Below are 6,507 nucleotides of genomic sequence, written 5' to 3' on the forward strand. Positions count from 1 at the left end.
TTGGATTCTATGTTCAGGTTTTTATTTGCTTTCGTTTTATTTCTGATTGCTCACCTATGTGCTTTCTTCCATTACATGTTTACTAATGACTCATAGAATGGCGTGTTTGATGCGTTACACTTAAATTCTACGCCAGAGTGGAGATGTGGTGTAGTAATTACTTTACTTGGGGAGGGAAAGTACCTTGAATCGGTGGCCAGACGGTGCTGCTGTATACCGACGGCGCATGCGCGTGGCCGCAGCGCGTTTGGCTGCAGAAGCCGAACGTGTCCGCTCGACGAAACCAAGTGGACGGCACCGTCACGTTCACGCTCTATCAGCTATGGCGAAGCCAGGGGGCAGCGTTCCATGGCTTCCGCTATACTGACACGAGCGTTGCGCACACATATATTAGCGTGCTCCTGCAAGCTGCGTGCATACCGACGGAACAGATTGAAAGCGTAGAGCTAAACCTTTTCAATCCTATCACGGGCTGCTGAAAAAAATAATCGCTGACGTTTTGGTTTTTCCGCCGGTCTCATCTCGTGCAGCACCGAGTTGTGACGCCCGTAACGCCTCTGCCGTCGTTACCCATCGCGTCAGCGTTGTGGGACTCCTGGTACCTGCCGGGGCGCTGTTTCTGCTACGCTTCAGCAGTACTCTCGTGCGGTGTCGCGCTGTGTCGCGAAAAACGCCCGCATCCGAAGTCACGAGCTACATATTCAACTTGGATGTGCTGGTCGCGCTCGTGGTGGCCAAGTTGATTAGCAGGTCACACGGGTGGTGACGCTGGCGGCGGAAGGAGCGGTCCCCTTACATCTTTACCCTCTGTGGGTTTGCAAATTCAAGTTTATTCCTATAGCTACCTATTCTGCGCCGTATCTCTGCCGCTGCCACCTCCGTTGCCACCGTGCTGTTTGGTGCTCTCTATGTCGAGTGCTTTGGTGTGGAGTGCACAGCGGCGTATACACCGAGTGAAGCCACGTAGAGGCCGTGTGTTTCTGCAACGACCCCCACCCGACAGGTGGTCGCTTCACGAAGTGCTCCGAGTGTGGGTAAGGCTTCCCTTCCGGTGATTGTTGCGCATGATGCGAGTCAGCATTCAGACGCTAAGCAAGGCAAGGACGGACGCAAGGCATGACCATGTTCGGCGCGAAGAGCGCCAAGAGCTAAAACAGCAAATGGACAGGCGATGCATGGATGCCAAACTTTCGGTCTTTTTGGTACACTTAGCCCCCCAAACTATAGGCAAACTTGCTAGCGTGCCGCAGCAGGTAGAAGCGAACGCCTTAACTCAGCTAGTGTCCAAAAAAATATGATCAAATACTTAATTGTCTAGTAGCACAAGAAAAGCAAATAGCCAGCCTGGAGGAAACGGTCTCTAAAATCGAGGACAATGCAATCCCAGGCGACATCCAGCAACTCGGAGCCTCAGCATTCAATGTTCCTAACACAAGAACCGGCAAAATTATTTCTGCATACAAAAGTAGACACGTTACCGCAAAAGCCTGGCGACGCGTTGAAAAAGCGCGGTGGGGTGGGCGTAACCAGCGGCACATGACCGGCACAGCATCATCGTCTCTATGGAAACGGGACGCGTGGGCGCAACCCAATGGACGTATGATAAGCTTTCTACCTTTGGGGTAAAGTGGAAGCGGGCATTGCTACGCCGCCTGGCGAGTGGTCAGACCCTTACTTGCTCGGTTACGAAACGGCTCGAGTGGCCACTCTTTAAGTATATTTCTCGATGGCCTCAGTAAATGACCTTGCATGATGCAGCAGCAAGTTGAACGTCGAAGCATGGTCGAAGTGCATGGAATTCCGGTATCCGATAATGAAAACCTCCTAGCAAAGCTAGATGATATGGGAAAATCGTTGAAACTGTCACAGTTGATGGCCATAGCGATTGGGATGTGGTACATAGGTTACCGACGAAGCAGTTTACTCGGTATCGTGCGGTTTTCAGAGCTGCCACTGCGAGACAGGTGGATTGAAAAATGGAAAGTTTTAAGCAGCGTGAACTCCAGCATTTCAATCTGTGAAAACGTGACCGTACAGAACGGACGACTGCCCAACTGCTGCGCCGCGCGAAGGAATGAAAACTTATTGCGAGTGTAAATAAATAAATAAATAAAATAAATAAATAATGGTTATCAATTCGCTTAGCACGCGAACATAAAAATCATTGCTCGAAAAATGTACACGAACCTTCGGTTATCATTCGTTGCGCGGCCGACCTCGATAAGCTGTGCAACAGTTGTGTTACTTAGATAACCTATTGATTGCCTTGTTTTTTCATGGACCTGAGTAAATCTTGCTGGCTTAGATATAATCAGAATCCAAGGTTCGAAATGATGCAGCTGCACACATTTTAATCTTGCATCCGCCGGAAACATAAAAATGAAATTGACTTTATTTGGGGGGGGGGGGGGGGGGGGGCAAACTAGAAGGGTGGTTTAACGACATGTTTTCGGAAACACGGTTTGTTTCATAAGATGTGTGTACTTTTCTTTGTTGCAAGTCTTTTTACGTGAAGCACAGTGAGAATTTAACCTTGCGGTAAAGTGTCAATGTTAGTTTCTTTCTTAACTCATAGCTTCACTCTGAATTTTGTTGCGTTGAACCTGACTTTGAAGCTGTTATTCTTAACCCTTTGAGGGTCGATTTTTTTCGTCATATGTCACCACCCAGGGTCGATTTTTTTTATTGCACATTTAAATTCTTCAGAGGGACCTTTGTCGAAAAACATTTACGCTAATTTTTCTAGGGTGACCGTAAAGTGAGAAAAAATGTTTTCCATTTGCATATATGTACTGTTTATTCATGAAAAACAACAAAAAATAGCAAATAAAGTTATAAGAATTTAAAAAAATTGCCGAATTTTTTATATACAATGTCCACACGAGAAAAATACACGAGAAGAATGCGCACACGAAAATTTTCGCAAGTCTCAAACGTTCCTCTTGCACTAATATTTCTTCAGCGAGCGGTAGTCCTTGAAGCATGGCTCCACACAGAGTGGTTTGTTGCACTCAGCGCACATGTACCTTGTGTCCTTGCGATATTTTCGCTGTTGAGTGTTGTTGGCGCATACGTGGTACCTCCTCTGGGTACTGCTTCCCTGAGCAGCCATGGGAGGAAACTTCTCAATAAAGTTACAAAAAAGGAAACGCATGCACGGCGGCATCCTTCGTATGCGGACCCCTGTGAGTAACAAACTACGAGTAACAGGCGGTCACCCTTTGAATGATAAGAACGAGACAGCCATCAGTTTTGCGACCGAAAGAAGGCGAAACTGCATCCGGAACAAAACCAAAACCAGCCGCCGCGCGCGCGCGAGGGCGCCAAAGCGCGAGGGGTAGGAGACGCTCCGGAGCAAAAAAAGAACTATACACCGAAAACCGAAAGAGAGAGACGCGAGGAAAAAAATCCATGTATTCCCACATAGTGGCAGCACATGCCAAGCAAGAAAAAGTTAGGAAATTAGCGCGCGTTTTAAACGTACAGACGGCGCCGTAAATATACGGCTTCGACCATTTTCGGACCTGTTCGCAGCGCCGTATATTTACGGAGTCGACCCTCAAAGGGTTAAATGCAGTAATTAGATTTTTTTTGTTACCGACCGCCATCACGAAAGTATTTGCAGTTTCTGTCATGCTTCGATTCATTGTTAGAATTTTGATAACACAAACAGGTATCAACTAGTTTCTGGAGGTGACTTCAGTATAACTATGATTGGTGAGAGTAACATGGAATTAGAATGAGAATCTCTGTTCACTATTCATCTCTGTCAAAACTTTATCGTGTCAATTACGCGAGTTGAAAAATTAATTCCGGGGTTTTATATACGTGCCAAAAGCACGATATGAGTATAAGGCACGCCGTAGTGGGCACCCCGGATTTATTTTGACCACCTGCGGTTCTGGGTGCACGTTACACGGGCGTTTTCTTTTTCCGTCCCCCATAAAAATGTGGCCTCCAGGTTTACAGTTTGCCGCATCCTAAACTAAACAGGGCTCAGGCACTTACATTACGCTTACTACAGACTGGTACTTCTCCTTGCCCACGGAGACTGAACATGTTTTATCCAGAGACGTATACAGAGCCTTATTGCCAAGATTGTGGTGCTTTAGCCACGCTCGAACACATGTTCTGGTCTTGCGAAAGAATTGAAGACTCGGCAATCAAGGATGCGTCCAGGTGGGAGGCTGCACTTCGCAGCCCGGACCTAGGTGAACAATTCTGGGCTGTCCAGCAGGCTCACGATGTGGCCGTGAGGCTTGGCCTTCCGGTCCCGACGTGGGAGCGGCCCGCTTAGTGATGAATTATCACTACTTGCAGGACCAAATAAAGTTTTCCTTCCTTCCTTCCTTCCTTCCTTCCTTCCTTCCTTCCTTCCTTCCTTCCTTCCTTCCTTCCTTCCTTCCTTCCTTCCTTCCTTCCTTCCTTCCTTCCTTCCTTCCTTCCTTCCTTCCTTCCTTCCTTCCTTCCGCGGCTGGAATTTTATCTCACGACCTCGTGCTTAGCAGCGCAAAGTTAAAGCGATTATACGCCCTCCACGGTGGGTTCTTAGGCGTGTTTCTGCGACGTCTGAGGATGTAACTAATTGGGACGTGCCTTCTGTAAGATGCGGTGTGTTATTCTACGCAATTAGTGATCACTTACCCGTGTTGATATCCATCGCCATTGGCATCGGTACACAATAAGAGCCGCATCATGCGTGTTCTGGTCTGCTTATAAATGCGAGAACATTGTCTTCATTTTCGAGACTGTCCCACAGGTCTTTCTTAGGATGACGTGTATAACTAAAAAAGAAAAAACGCAGATGCGGCTTACGAAAGATTCTTGCAAACATTTATAAAAATATGCTTAAGCACATGTTTTCCGATTCGAACGTTCAAGCCCTTAAAGGAATGTCTCAAGCCACGGAGAAATAACTCCTGGCTTATAAAACCGTGAGACACAAGTGCACAAGTACACAGACACGAAGCTGGAATGACGACGACAGAACCAGCACGACGGAATCACGGCCAGGAGCACATACTTGGGGACTCAAGCAAGTAGACAGCTTGGGCCATTGGGCCGGCGTAAGATAGATATGCTCAAAATGGCTGAGCTAGGCAAATAATGCTATTCGCAATAATAATAACACCATTCAATGGCGCGTTTTTGGCCAGCGTATGCTGCCAAAAGGTGTGTGATCGTGTCTCTGCTATTCCTCGTGTGCATGTGGAGCGCGCGGTTACACTGATCTCCATCGGGCTCAGAGACAGCCTATGGCTGCAGTGACTTCTTCCTAAATACACGGGAGTAGCCTTTGCAGAGGAGGAGAGATGAACAATTGCTTATCGGTACGGCATTCCGCAGGCAATATTTAGGGCCAGTGTAAAAAAATTATAGCAGAAACTCCACTGGAGTTGTCTTAAGCATGCGTAAGCATTGTGCCACTTGCTCGTCTCCACGCAGCCCGGCGTCATTATCAATCTTATCAAACTTGATCGGACCAGTATAAACACTTATAAACATTTATCGGTTGTTATCAACTTTATCGGACTCGATCTGACCCTTACCGGTCGTTATCAACCTTACCGCATTGATTCGATCCTTATCAACTCTTATCTGTCCTTATCAACCTCACAGGACATTATCCGACCCTTATAAACTATTATGGGTCCTTATAAACATTATTGAACTCAGTCTGACTCTTATCAACTCTTATCAGTCCTTACCAACCTTATCAGAATTGCGCCCATTTGTAAGTCCTTAACGCTCTTTAGTACCATAGCCATCCGCGTCGAACTGTTACCAACCGTGTTGACACTCATGTAACCCCTCATAACTGCTTGCAATCCTTACCAACTCATTGACTGCTTATCTGTCAGTGTTGTGCGACGCAAAGCGCATAAGTCCTTAGAGGTCGGTGGCATTTCGGTCGGTGTAGGAAAGACTCAACGGAAGGCGCATCCCCCGACCACCGAAACGCATCGAAGGTGTGGCGTGTTTGGCATTAAATTTTCGCAGTCGGAACTTTACTGATGTCTACAATGCTCTAAGTCGGCTCTACACGTAGTCCTAGAGATGGTCTTTATTCCACCATCACCAAATATTTCAACAAAGCCTTCATAGAAACTGTTCTCCTTTGACATTTGTTTTGTACCGCTGGTAGAACACATTCATATGGTTCAGATATGCTCACCTTCTGCAAGCATGTGTCTTCGGACTCCATAGCATTTGACGACCTAGGATGGCAGTTCGCAACGCTGACGTAGACATGAAGCCGTCAAGGGTATATTTCAAGGAAAGCATAAGTAGAATTATAGCTGCGTACCAGTTTCAAACTCCAGAGCCTGAATGGCTCCCTTGGGTTGAAGCATTGTTAAACATGCCCCAATATTAACGGAATCGCGCAATGAGGCCAGTTCCTAGAGACTGGTTCCCCGAATGTTTGTTATACTGGGCTTGTGCTGTTCAATGTGGCAATAAAGAAGAAAAAGGGAGGGAGGGCTGTTCAGCCCAGTGTACAAGTAA

At 46.9% G+C, this 6,507-nt stretch overlaps 1 long non-coding RNA gene across 1 annotated transcript in view; it reads left to right on the forward strand.

Moving 5' to 3' along the window:
• The first annotated feature begins 263 nt into the window (after positions 1-263).
• Positions 264-6,507, forward strand: part of LOC139049134 (uncharacterized) — a 73,852-nt gene continuing 67,608 nt past the window's right edge. The window contains exon 1 of the long non-coding RNA XR_011508132.1: positions 264-1,034. This is a non-coding gene — a long non-coding RNA (uncharacterized lncRNA). The remainder of the gene's footprint in view (positions 1,035-6,507) is intronic.

The sequence above is a fragment of the Dermacentor albipictus genome, chromosome 8 (assembly GCF_038994185.2).
Source record: "Dermacentor albipictus isolate Rhodes 1998 colony chromosome 8, USDA_Dalb.pri_finalv2, whole genome shotgun sequence".
Lineage (NCBI taxonomy): Eukaryota > Metazoa > Arthropoda > Arachnida > Ixodida > Ixodidae > Dermacentor > Dermacentor albipictus.